This window comes from Alexandromys fortis, unplaced genomic scaffold (assembly GCF_014885135.2).
Source record: "Alexandromys fortis isolate MF-2015 unplaced genomic scaffold, M_Fortis_MF-2015_v1.1 scaffold_73, whole genome shotgun sequence".
In the NCBI taxonomy this organism is placed as follows: Eukaryota; Metazoa; Chordata; class Mammalia; order Rodentia; family Cricetidae; genus Alexandromys; species Alexandromys fortis.
Window position 1 is genome coordinate 4,566,965 of NW_026067959.1, and position 14,048 is coordinate 4,581,012.

Below are 14,048 nucleotides of genomic sequence, written 5' to 3' on the forward strand. Positions count from 1 at the left end.
GCTGTCACATGCAATGTGACTCACTGCCTGGAGCTCTGCTGCATGACTTCCCTGTCATAATGAACTATATCCTCCAATACTAACTGCAGTGTAGACAACTCTGTTGGCCAATGGACACTGATGGAGCACAGGCTCAACATCAGCACTGACCAGAGAAAAGACCAGAGCCCACCAGTTCAAGAGACCCCATCCTAGTCTGTCATATAATCAGCAGTCTCAATCTCCAGAAAGCAGGACTGCTCCAATCTACCCTTCCTTCTGTTCTCCCCAGCATCTGATTTTTCCATTTTTACTAAACTTAGAAGAGCATTTTCACCTCATTTTATTTAAAAACAAAAACAAAACCCCAATCTTCTGTTTTCATTTTTTATTTCTCATTTATTCACTGAAAAGTGTTTATTATTTTCATTATAGGGCAACTTTTTGATTTTCTGGATTTTTTTCCTTTGCTTTCTTTTCCTTCTTTACTTTTTGTGTCATTTTTATAACTTGTGTTTTATTTTTTAATGCTACTTCTTGCAGTTACCTAATTTTTGATGTGGGAGTGATTTCTTATTAATAAAGAAACTGCCTTGGCCCATTTTATTGGATAGAAAATTAGGTAGGCGGAGTAGACAGAGGAGAATGCTGGGAAAAAGAAGCTGTGTGAGGAGTCGCCATGGTTCTCCCGCTCCAGACAGACGCAGGTTAAGATCCTCCCTGGTAAGCCAGCTCGTGGGCTACACAGAATATTAGAAATGGGTTAGAACAATATGTAAGAGCTAGCCATAAGGAACTGGAACTATCCGGGCCAGGCAGTGTTTGAAAGAATACAGTTTCCGTGTAATTATTTCTGGGCATAAGCTAGCCATGCGGGCGGCCGGGTGCCGGGGACGCAGCCCTGCCGCCGCTCCTATTTCAACAAATTTTTTTAAGTGTTCTCATTATTGATAAACCACTGGTTCCTTTTACTCAAACTCTTTTTTGTCTCCCTTTTCCTTTCATTTATTTAATCTTGCTTCTCTTCTGTTTTTCCCCCTTGCTGGCCTCCTCCTTTACCCAAAACATCTTTTGTGTCATAATATACTCTGTATTAGTTTTACCACTTTATGTTTTATGTTCATTGATGATACTAGGCGGCTTTTGATCAATTGTAACAGCATTTCCACACTTAACTAATTTGATGTAGCAGTTTGTTTTCTTTTCTCTGAAATACTTAAGTGGGATTAGGTATATACAAGTAGGCTGTTCCATTAGAAGAACCAAGAATAAAAGTAGAAGAGATATCCAAACAGAAGGCACAAATTACAAGATGAAAATACAAAATAGCAAAGCAACAGGACTACTATAAAAGACTAACTCACCAACTAATGAACTCAAAGATACTGAAGCAGATATAATGTGAGATGAAAATTTCAAAAGTTCACTAGGAAAAAACTCAAAACGGATACAAACAGATGAATTCAATACAGGACCAAGAAAGAAAAGCCAGCAACAGATGAAACAGTTGGGAAAATAGATGAGAAGATCAGCAACAGAGATGAAAACGTCAGCAGCATATGAGAACATTTCAACAAGAAAAACAGATTAAGAAAAACTGTAAAATGCTAGAAATGAAAAGCTCACTGTGTGAAATAAAAACACTCTGGAAAGTATGACCACACGAAAGTATGTCAGGATATAGGTGAAAAAATACGACATTCAATAGGGCATGAAAAACTCTAGAATAGAATCAAAAGATCCACAGCACAGACAGAGCTGAGATTAAAATGAAAAGCACAGAGAATATAATTCAGTGAAATTATTGTTGTTCCTTTTGGAAACTACAGCTCCCAGATTCCTCCTGGATTACGGACACCTGCGCATGGGCATTTCTTCCAGATACCCTTGCGCTTCTCGTTAAAAAGCGAGCTTCCACGAGGTCTCGCTCTCTCTTGCCCTTTACCCTTGTGTGTCTTGCACACCTGTCCCTTATCGTGTCCCCTCCCCCCCCATTAAAGTGCACCCACGTGGGAGCCGCGCGTCTGTGTCTCCTCCTTTCGCGCGTGTTTTGTCTGTCCTGTGTTTGTCTACACACACACCCGCTTTAAAAGAATAATAATTATAGCAGCCATTTCCCAAAACTAGGGAACGAAATGGACATCCAAGTACAAAAGGCATTTAGAACTCCAACGGACATGACTAGAAAACTTATCAATGATATAATCAATATGTCAAAAATATAAGGAAAGAAAAAATAAAAGCTATGAGAGAAAAATGTCAACTCAACTTACAAAGGTGAACACTTTAGATTTCTCATCAGAAACCCTAAAAGACAGGAAAGGCTCAGAATGACAATTTCAAATCACAAAAGCAAGTAAGTGCCAACCAGCACTGCTAAATCCTGAAGAACTAGCTTTTAAAAACTGATGGAGAAATAAAGACATTTAAAGACAACTGCAAACTACAGCTATTTGTGGCCATCAAGCCAAAACTGAAGACAAGAGTTACCGGAATATTATACACAGAGGAAACAGAGTCTCAGTCATGATAGTACAGGAAAAATTTTTCTGGAAACAATGAGATGGCTCAGTGGAAAAAGGCACTTGTTGCCAAGTTTGAGGACCTGAGTCAACATACTTTTGAGATTATGCCACATGTGAACTAAAATCTAAATGATGACAAAGAATTCATCTAAGTGAGGTCTAAAATAAGAGCATTTCAGATACAGGAAATGACTAAGGATCAGAAATGTAAACAAGCTGGCACTGTTTAATTGTGCTAAATTATTTTCATGGACAGAAATTATTTTACTCAATATACACTCAATAGTCACTATATAATATAGGTAATGACCAAGTAATCAGATCCCTGGTTCTTCATCTTAAATTAGTAACTCCAGCCTAGCATTTTGGTGTATCTGTATCCCATGTGTTACTTAAAAAACAAAACAAAAAAACCTAAAATTGTTTATGTCTAAGGAAGCATGACAAAAACTGAAGCCTTTATTAACTAACATTCAGTAAACTGGAAGCCTTTGGAGTGTTAACATGAGGGGCTGGAGAGATGGCTCAGTGGTTAAGAGCCCTGGCTGCCCTTTCAGAGGACCTGAGTTCAGTTTCCAGCAACCACATGGCATCTCACAACCATCTGTAATGACATCTGGTGCCCTCTTCTGGCCCACAGGGATACATGCAGGCAGAATATTGTATACATAATAAATAAATAAATCTCTTTTTTTTGTTGTTGTTTTTGTTTGTTTGTTTTGTTTTTCGAGACAGGGTTTCTCTGTAGCTTTAGAGTCTGTCCTGGAACTAGCTCTTGTAGACCAGGCTGGTCTCGAACTCACAGAGATCCGCCTGCCTCTGCCTCCCGAGTTCTGGGATTAAAGGTGTGCGCCACCACCACCACCACCACCACCACCCAGCTAAATCAATCTTTAAAAAAAAAAAAGAGTGTTAACATGAAACAGCAACTGAACAGAACCCATTCACACATTTCTAGAAGAGTATAGTTCAGAAAGAGGCAAATTTGTGGAGACACAGCACATTTAATACAGTAAAGCTTCCACATCCCTGCTAATTTTAAAAACGTATCCACTTTGTAAAACATGAATACTCGTAATCTTGTAGGCACTATTTTTGAGAGCAGAACTAAAGCAAAGAGTAGGTCATATAAAATTATAAACTCTAAACAAAGAAACAAAGTTTGCTAGCCTCAAACTTTGAGGCCTATATTCTTATTTTGCTCTAATTCTACATTGTATTACCTGGGGTATACAATATAGAAAGGAAAAATAATTGTCACCAAAATGTGCTACAACCAAATTTTTACTTCCTCCTACCCCTAATTTACTGAGAACTACTACAAAACGATGGACACAAATTGTTTAATGGCAATTTAGATGAATTCTTTTCAATTTGGCAAATTGACCAAAAAGCTGTACTAAAAACATTTTCTACTACCAAGGAGATCAAAACCAATCCAAATCAAAACCAAAATAAACACGTATTTAAAGACAGTACAAATACAGAATAGTTGGTTATATTCGGTTAAATGAAAACTATTGGATAAGCAGTTTGCTGCAAGGAGATAACACACAGAACAAACACTTTGGATTTGCTACTAAAGGAGTGATATTTTCACACTAGAACTGTCCTCAAAACAGCAAAAGAAACTGTGGAAATCCAAATAAAATATTATCAACTCTAATTTAATGAGAGCCAAAGTGACAATATAATATTCAAGAATTTGAATTCTTAAAAGCAAGTGTCCAGTACTATTCAAAATCTCCATACCCAGCAGGTAGCAAAGCAAGAAAAGAGCAGACACAGTTACTCTTCTGGAGAGACCACAATGGCAGCTGTTACACGGACCTCGCATACTCCAGGCCTCTGCATTCACCGTGTTGTGGCTATTAGCAGTTTAAACCTTTACTGTATTTTGCTAATTGGTGCATAGGACTTTAAATCTTTTGTAAGATAAAACATTCCAGTCAGTTCAATTCTTCAGCATTGTTCAAGTGTTCTAAGTGGGAAGAAAGAAGAAAATAATCTGCTTTAATTGCTGAAGAATCACATATAATAGAGGTGGCTGAATACTGTAGACGAAAGACCCTTTGTTCTTCCAGCAATTTAATATAGCTACTCTGTAAGTTTTAATGGGTCTTGTCTATATATAAAAACTAGTATTTTTAAGTTATTTCCTTTATAACACTTCAAATGTGTAAGTTTCATACAGTCTAATGATATGTTAGAATAACATTTTTGGAAACATTTTGGAAATAAAGTTCTGCACTTATATATAGAATTCTATCTACAAAGAATTATATATAAACAGTCTGACTTAATGATCATTATTCTTAAATGAGATGTACGTTAGCTGTGCTTGCTTTAAGACTGCCATGCCATAGAGTGAAAACATTTCAACTTTAACTCTATTTAGACAAACTTTCCATAAATTTCACCACGTCTACAAATAAACAGAAAAACAATTTTCATATTAATTCCTATGCTTAGGTGTGCATATATATCATGGTTCAAATAAAAAACGCAGTACTCTTATAAATATAATCACATTCCATGATTATTACATCACTAATTAACCCATGCAAATAGTACAAGAAAGAAACTCTCCTTCTAGTGTAAGGCTAAAAACATGTCTCATTGCTTGAGTCTTTGGTATTTTCCTAATAACGGCCACACATCTATAATACTAAAGAAGCTGACTGAGGGTGGCTACCTCACTTCCAAAGAATTATAACCACTACCTCTGCAGTTTTTCATGGCTACTCATCATTGTTTTCAGTAGCTGAGGGAAATATACTCTAAAATACATTTCTTTTAAAACGTAAATGATATTGCAAAGTAACATTTACAGTCAGCCAATGCCTTTCCTTTACATTTTAAATTTAACAGTCCTATTTACTTGAAGCAACAATATCTCTATTTACTGAAAGAAGAGAAAAACCCACATGCTAAACTGCCACCATGGTAGGTTCACAGAGACTGCTATTCTTTGATGTAAAATGAAATATTACTTAGTGAATAAAACATTTTTTAAAAAACCTCCTGTCTACCCTTCAAAGGGACATATCCTTTGACCCAGTGCTCAAGACTAAAGCCTTGAAATTGTGCAAAAGAATGTGTGTGCGTAAAGAACAGACAAAACAGACACTTGAGATGCTGGAAGGCTGCACAGCCCGACTGCAGACACTACTTATAATCTGGCAGAGATAGTGCTGCCATCTCCAAAAGAAAGCGGAGCCTAGCAGGGAAGGGAGCACACAGTCAAGGAAAATGGAAGCCTTCAACTGAGCTTTATCTCTCAGTACAGGTCACTGTTACTGGTCAATTTTAAATCTAAGTTATAAATTTCATTCATGAACTTATGTAAAAGGAAAACACAAATACTTATAGCATATCTACTTGTTTTACTTTTGAAGGTTTGCAAAAAAGATTATTCAATTAAAAATGTATTAGAAAAAGTTAAAGTTATGAGAATATTTAAAATGAAGCAACAAAAAATTTCTACAGATACAAGCTGTTGCTTAAATACATCCAAAACGGTAATATTCAAGTCTCACCAGCTAAGATTGCTGCCAGTGTCATGTGGTCATTACCAAACAGCAACAATTCCAGTGAACAGCTTTAACTGCTATTTTACTGCAATTTGTAATGAACTTAATAAAAACAAAACGGCAAAACCTAACAATGATTATTTTTCATGCATACTCTACTTTTAATAAAAATAATAGTGGCAACTGAAAATGTCCAAAATGCTAGCATTTTACATTAGTAGAATTATACTATAAAGACATTTCTACAGCTGCCTTTCCCAATCCTGTACCCCTCAAAAAAGATGCCAGATTTATAAATTACTAAAAGTTCCTTATTTCATAGGCATTTAAGTTGAAGATACATATGTAATCATAAAATCTTCATAAAAGTTACAAACAAACGGCATTAAGTAGTTTATGAACAAGAAAATTAAGCATATAAATGAAAAGTACTTCACATGTCAGGATAAATACAAAGGCCTCATGTGTGGCACGTGACAACATCCAGCGAGCACTTGGTGAAAAAAGATGACAACCAACAGTTTTCATAAAACTAAACTACTAATTCCAAATATTAGAGCTTCCTTCGTAGTACTTACAATAAGAGTGGAGACTACTCTGATAGAGCACTATTCTATCTTTGTAGATATATGTTTAATGGGGTAGTAACTTGTTAATTTAAAAAATGTTGACAAATAAACAATCAGTACACTAAAATGATTTTAAAAATTAAAAATGTAAGTTTAATTCATGCTTTGGTTACTTGGAGAGAGCAGCTACTCAAACTCTTTAAAGAACATTAACAATTTACATTCTCTATTGTAAAGTTAAAGGGAAAATAAGAAGACAACATGTTCATTTAATTGGGTGTTCCTTAAATTTACCAAAAGGAGACTGGAGTGAAGAGGAGGCATCAAGGGAGACAAACTGCTTCTCCATATAAGCTCCACAGCAAGGGCACTGGTCTCCCAACCCCCATGGCCGGCCCCTCCTCTCACAGAAACCAAGGGCAGAGCAGCCATTGCAAGCTTCCCTCAACATCTGTGCACAGTACCACGTGCGTGGAAATAAAAAACGGTGCAAGCGAAAAAAAATTTTGTTTTTTTTTTAAAAAAAAAGTACTCCTAAACTAACTTTATAAGATTATTTTAGGATATTTTGAATATCTGATATTTTAATCTTCATTCGTGAAAAGATAAGAAATTTATACTCAACAAACAAGAAACGGCTTCTACTCCTTAAAATTTCACCACATTCTAATATGATAGTCTTTATTAATAGTAGCCCAGGGAAACAACTTTACTCCAAGATTTTGTTGTATAACAATTCCATTGTATGTAGTTCCAAATGAAAGATGGCTCTTTGTACTAGAGTAGTGCTAGCAGACATCCAATGCCTTAAGGACAGAGTATATAATGTCAATATACAACCGATACGGGGGGGGGGGGGACGACACTTTTTGTACTTATGATACTAACATTCACCAGACACTATACAGATGCCCTAATTTATAACCTGTATAGCAAATTCTACACATAGGAAGCACTAGTTAAAAAGAAAAACTTCACTTGAATCAGAGAACAGCAGTCAGAAATGAAAACTGGTTTATGCTCAAGCTGGAGGAAACTTGACTTGCTAACAGTCCAGACAAAAGCTGATGAGCTCCTAGCGCTCCATGAAACCCACATAAAGATGTATGAGAGCTAAATTTTAAGAGGTCCTTCTAGAACTGCTGTGGTTAAAAGGGAGGCCATACTTGCCACCACACCCTGCATAAACCACACGTGCAGTGGCACAAGAAAAGCTGACAACATTCTAAAGAGAGTCAGTGCAATTGCAAAGGACTCAAGATGATAAATTACCAGGAAATCATTCAAAGCTCTGAGATAATTCACCCAAATAAAAGACTTGGGGGATGACTACTGTTATTGTTTCAAGATCTTGTTATATATAAGCTATATATAAAACTCTTGCTTACATAAGCCATAGCTATAGATTTTTACTATGGGATACATTCTAACTTGTCACGCCTCACCTCGACCAGCAAGGATGACGCGACCACCGGAGCTCTTCTCACTGCAGTTTTATTCCAGGACTTTATTCACTTTCTTTCTCTCCTTCTCTCTTTCTCTCTTTCTCTCCTTCTCTCTTTCTCTCTCTCTCCTCTTTTCTCTCTCTCCAGGCAAACCTCTCCCAGCCCTTAAGTAGGCATGGGCTGCCAATCCCGGATTGCCAGGTGGGCACTGCCCATAGGCCCACGCATATGCAAACAGCTGATGATCATTGCGTGATCAGGCATAAGTCAGACTTTAGCCATAGGAGTTGATTATACATCTCCATCAGGTGTGATTCCATGCAGCTTGCTACACTGAGTAAAATTTTAGTATACACTTGAGATATAGTTGCATTTTTTGAAGCTATCTTTAATAGACATCTAGTTTAATGGAAGGCAGATGAATTCTGACATCTATTCATGCATTCTAATATAGGTACTTTGGTTGCAATACAAAAAATGCATTTTCAAATAGACATTAATCAGAAAAATAAATTATTTGATAATGCTAATAGTTTCATATCTGGTTATAATTCATTGTGTTATAGTTAAAATTTTATCCAAGAATCATCATGTATTGGTTATACTGATTCACAGAATTATATATATACATATACATATATATCAAATACATATTCCAAACATATTTTATTACCACATTTTTGTTTTTGTTTTTCAAGATTTCTCTGTGTAACAGCTCTGGCTGTCCTGGAACTCACTCTAGCCTTGACATCACAGAGCTCCTCCTGAGTGCTGGGATTAAGGGCTTGTGCCACCACCACCTGGCTTATTACCACATTTTTAAAAATTTAAAAATTTTAAAAAACATTTGTTGCTGTAAATTCCAATCATATTGAAATGGGATTGAAGTACTACAAAGGCATCAAATTTAATCAGGTCAGCAACAGAACCAAAGTCTACAACAATTATAAATTTCAGAATAGCTCAGTAAGTAAAGTTCTTGCCAAGCAAGCAAGAAAACCTTAGTTTGCTCCTCGAGCAGCCATGTAAAAAGCCAAACATGATGTGTGCTTGCAATTTCAGCAGAGGAAAGCGGAGACAAGAGGATTTCTGGGATTTGTAACCAGTTAACACAGCCAAATTAGCAATCAAGCTTACCTCCAAACAAAGGAGGGCAACACCTGAGGCCATGCCTGAGCACCCACACCTGAAGCCATACCTGACCCTCACTCCCCACCTTCTAGAGCACTTTCACACAGTCCAACCACACACAGGCACACGTGCGTACACCCACACAGGCACACTAGAAGTATGTTTTAACTAAAAAAGAATCCTAATTTTCACTTAAAAGCTCAAGTTCACCATAGACAACATTTTCTTAAAGTTAGTGGGTTCATTTGGGGAAAATGTCTGCCAAATACGCGTGACTAAATACCCAGTCTGTCATCTGGCTAATTCCATCAGTAACAATATTAAAGAACACATGGTTGTCCTAAGGACGACCACTGAGCTCTGGTGAATAACAGAAATATTCTATGCACAATTTGTTTTATTCCCTGAAACATAAAAAGATATGTACACAGGGTTAAAAGTCAAATTTTTACAAATTTTTCAGTTTCCTCACATAAACTAGTTCCTGAATTTCAAACTGTGGTTGCAAAGAACAGAAGGATTTAATGACCAGTTACACCCCCTCAACTGTTCAGGTTTTTATCTTTTTTGTAAACTGTTAACACAGTGAAAAGGGCAATTAAAGATGGTGTGGTTATGAAAATAATTCACTTTGCAAGGAAACCTACAACCATCCTTTAAGGTCTCAATTTAATAGACCCAAAAGCTGGCGGCAGATTCAGTACACAGACGGCTGACCTATAAAATATGGCATGCCCTACATATGATTTGGGAAGACCTTAGAACAACTAACACAAGTTAAATTTAAAAAAAAAAGTTTATGACCTTCATACCCTTTTTGAAAATTGATAGTTTAGAAACAGGAAAATGTGCTACTGTTATTGCACAGTTCTGTGGATTTTTGTTTATTTCACAAATCAATAGAAACAAGAGGCTCACCATCTCAATTAAGAATAGTTACCTCACTCTCCAAAATTCCTCATTTCTTTTCAATTTAATTCTTCCTGACCCACATCCAACCCTGCTAACCACTAATAAATTTCTTGTTACTATAGTTTTCTGATATCTAGAACATCGATGGAATTACATAGCATATAGCCTTTGAGGCTGACATAAGTTACTTTCTGGATATAATTTCCATTAAATACATTTAACAAATACATTTTACTTAACTGTGTCTTATCATTTTCTTTTTTCCTCTTAAGGCCCATGCCTCTTATTTTCGTTACATTTTAATTGACTTTGTGGGGGGGGGGTGTGAATGTGTGGGTGTGTTTCTGCATGTTTGTATGTGTGTGTGCACACGTGGGTCACAGTCTCAGGTAATGGTAATAGGACAATTTGTAGGTACTGGTTCTCTCCTTCCAACATAAAGGATCTGCAAATCTGATCAGGTCATCAGGCTTGGTGGCAGGCATCTTTATCCACTGAACCATTTTGCTAGTCCCTGTCTTACATTTTTTTAAGCATATTTTTAATTGTGAGACAGTCCAGTGTTATAATTCTTAAAAACCATAAATTCAACACTATTATATTAGTGTCACATCTAAAAAATATTAGTCTAACCCGAAGCTACAAAAATCTCCTTCATTTTCTTCTAGGAATTTTATATTTTAGTTAGAAATTCAGTACCACAAGTTTATATCTAAAACTTGGAGTTACATTTGGGTATGGCACAGGTACAGATGAAGGGGGACTTTTCGTTTGTTTTAATTTTGCATAGAAGTACAGAATTTTCTCATCATCTGAAAAGACTATACTTTCGGCTTAAGAAAGCGCTTTTTGGTTTGCTTGGATTTTTGTTTGATTCTTGAAGCAGGGTCTCATGTAGCCCAGCCTGACCTCAATTTTACTATATAGCCAAGGATGATCTTGAAATCTTTCTGCCTCCACCTCCTAAATGCTGAACCCGTAGGCATATACAACCAACCCACCTAAGAGACAGCTTTCTAATAATTATGGCTCATAAATAATATGAACACAAGCCTAGCAAGGAAATGAGGGTTAATTAACTGTAATTTTTTTAAGTCAGAGAAATAATTGTTAAGTCCACTAAAAGAGGTACAAGATTAGACTATGCCTCCAGTTTCTTCCATTAGATTCCCCTTAGATGTTGTGTCCTGAGGCTCAGTAGCCCTCCCTGTCTGGCCTACAACCCTGGACCCCTAATAGATCATCTTTTATCTATTTTACTTATTGGATTTTCCTATAAGATTTCTCTGAGGAGAAAATGTTAAACATTTTTTTAAACTAAAACTAACCATATTCTGTAGAATCAGTAGGTGATGTTTAAAGCTATCTTCTGTTGTTGTATTTCTAGAATCCATTTTCAGAAACTAGAAAGAGTTCAGTAAAATGGATCTGAATCAAGTTCGTTCATGCCCTGGGCTCTAGGTCAGTATTACTTTACTTTACAAATTATATTACATAAGAATAACTATGAAACTATAATGGCTATTCATAAAATCATGATAATGGACAATGTTTATTTCAATTAAGATTCTAGCTTTCGTTTAATTTAAGGTACAAATATAATTATGATACCTATCATGGGGTGGTTAATAAAGGCAGTATACAAGGGATAAGAATGTAGCCCTAAGAATACCAAGGGGCTGGAGAGACGACTCAGCAGTTAAAAAGTGCTTGCTGCCCTTCCCAGAGGACTTGAGTTCAGATCCTAGCCCCCAAGTTGGATAGCTTACAACTGTCTCTAACTCTAGCTTCATGGGATGAGGCCCTCTTCTAGCCTCTATGGGTGGCCTCCCACACATGGTGCACACATGTATATACATGTACACACTCACAAATAAAAAATTAATAACTAACCAAATAGAGAAAAAAGTATACCAATATAATAAGCTGTTTTTTGGTTTTTCAAGACAGAGTTTCTCTGTGTAGCCCTGACTATCCTAAAACTTGCTGACTTTAATTCAGAGATCCATCTACCTCTGCCTCCTTAGTGCTGGGATTAAAGGCATGGTGGCATCCGGCATAATAAATTGTTTAATGTTACTTTATATTATTTGTATTCTTTATATTGTTTTATATTATTTATAATAGCAATATTAGAGTGATAGTTCCATATTCTTTAAAATATTCATGAGATTTACTTTACATTCTGAAATACTTTTATCATTAATGTTGATACATATAGCATATATGTATAACCATCCTTTTTGCTCAAAATGTAAACATAATCAATTCTAAATACTGTTTGTAAATGCTCTTCTGAGCCCATGATGATCTCATTATACTACTTATTTAGTCCTTCTCAGAAGCTGTGTAGGAATAAGATATGAAAATCCAGCATTATTTTGTTACCAATTAGATTATTGTTATAATTTGAATATAAAAATAAATACCTAAAACTCTAATTTAGGGGCTGATTACCCATATTAAATATTACTCCAACTGTGACTATATGTAGGAACTCAGCTGATTCTTGCTAGAATACTGTACTAGCATGTGACTGACATACTTCAATAAAAGTAACAAGGCTGGGGGTAATGTACATAGACCAAAAACCATCAGCAGTACATAACTAATTTTGTGGCATGTTACTCAAAAGCATCACGCTAAATGTCTAAATAGCACAATGGTTTGTTTAGAGCAATGGCTCTCAACCTTCCTAATGCTGTGGTCCTTTAATACAATCGGTTCCTCATGTTGTTGTGGTGACCCCAATCATAAAATTAGTTTCATTGCTATTTCATAACTGTAGTTTTGCTACTGTTATGAATCATAATGGAAATATCTGATATGCAGGGTATCTAATATGTGACTCTTGTAAAAGAATTATTTGACCTCCCCCACAGGGTTGCGACCCTCAGTTTGTGAACTGCAGGCTTAGAGTAATATACAAATTGGTTGAGTAATATATAAATTTATTTTTTAAATTTGAAAGAACCAAGAGACACTATTAATAAACTATGAAATCTGAATAAACAATAATACTGTAACAATACAGTAATCTCTGTGTTTCAATGAAATGGCCAGGAAAATTGAAACACTAGTGCTGTCATTAACTATAGATTAGAATAAATGACATAGAAAAGCCCTGTTCTTCATACACACAACTACCTTGTTTCTTTTATTCTTGACTAAACAAGTGTATCTGATTATGTTTTAAAACTGAATAGATGGTGATTGAATAAAAACCTGGGGTTAGTACAAAGCATGTGGGTAAGGGAACAAGATCTCTGAATGCAAGAAAAAAGAATAGCAAGTTCCATGTCTACAGAATCCTCAATAAACAAATGCTACAAAACAAACCTAGAAAGAAAGACAGGAACTAAATTATTTAAGGCCTTGAAAGCCATCAGAATTCTAAAGTTAACTCTCCGGGCAAGAGAAACCACCAAAGAATTATACATACGAGGTGATAAAACCAACGTTAAAAAAAAAAATCACTGGGCATAATAGCACATGCCTTTAATCCCAGCATTTGGGAGGCAAAGGCAGGCAGTTCTCGGAGAGTTCGAGGACAGCCTGGTCTACAAAGAGAATTCCAAGACAGCCAGGGCTGTTATACAAAGAAACTCTGTCTCAAAAAAATAAACAAACAAACAAAAATCTATTCTAACTATGCTGGGGAAAATGAATCAGAAGGAGATGAAAACACATGGGGAGACCAATCACACGACACTGTCTACACCAAGATAATAGCAGTGTCAACAGACAATCTGAATAAAACCAGTTAGCCTGAGGTCTAAGAGGAATTTTCCAAACTATCTACTACTTTTCTATTATTTATCCATCTATTATCTTTAGTAGTATAAACAGGAATTTCAGAATGGCATGTTTGGATCATGCTAATAGATACAAAGTCGAGTTATTAAAAAACACATCATTAGAAAGGTGGTGCTGGGGTGGAGCTCAGTGTAGAGT

The 14,048-nt window shown here is 36.0% G+C and overlaps 1 protein-coding gene across 2 annotated transcripts in view; it reads right to left on the reverse strand.

The window, feature by feature from the left end:
• Nucleotides 1-14,048, reverse strand: part of Ndufs4 (NADH:ubiquinone oxidoreductase subunit S4) — a 108,215-nt gene that overhangs the window by 59,764 nt on the left and 34,403 nt on the right. The window lies entirely within an intron of this gene.